This window comes from Onychostruthus taczanowskii, unplaced genomic scaffold, assembly GCF_017590055.1.
Source record: "Onychostruthus taczanowskii isolate IOZ18803 unplaced genomic scaffold, ASM1759005v1 scaffold403, whole genome shotgun sequence".
In the NCBI taxonomy this organism is placed as follows: domain Eukaryota; kingdom Metazoa; phylum Chordata; class Aves; order Passeriformes; family Passeridae; genus Onychostruthus; species Onychostruthus taczanowskii.
The window spans coordinates 462-877 of NW_024501494.1; positions in this window are offsets into that span (position 1 = coordinate 462).

The following is a 416-nucleotide window of genomic DNA, read 5'->3' on the forward strand; positions in this document are numbered from 1 at the left end:
GATCCCAGGGGGTCGCTGAGGGGTCTCAGAGGGTCCCTGTGGGATCCCGGGGGGTCCCTGGGTGTCCCTGAGGGGTCCCTCGGGGGGTCTCAGGTGGTCCTGGGGGTCTCTGGGTGTCCCCGGGGGTCTCAGGGTATCCCTGAGGGGTCCCTGTGGGATCCCGGGGGGTCCCTGGGTGTCCCTGAGGGGTCTCAGGGGGTCCCTGAGGGATCCCAGGGGGTCTCAGGTGGTCCCGGGGGTCTCTGGGTGTCCCCGCGGGTCTCTGGTGTCCCCCCAGTGTCCCCGGGGGGGTCTCAGGTGGTCCCGGGGGTCCCTGAGGGATCCCGGGGGTCTCAGGGTGTCCCTGAGGGGTCTCGGGGGGGTCTCTGGGGGTCTCAGGGGGGGTCTCTGGGGGTCTCAGGTGGTTCAGATCGGAA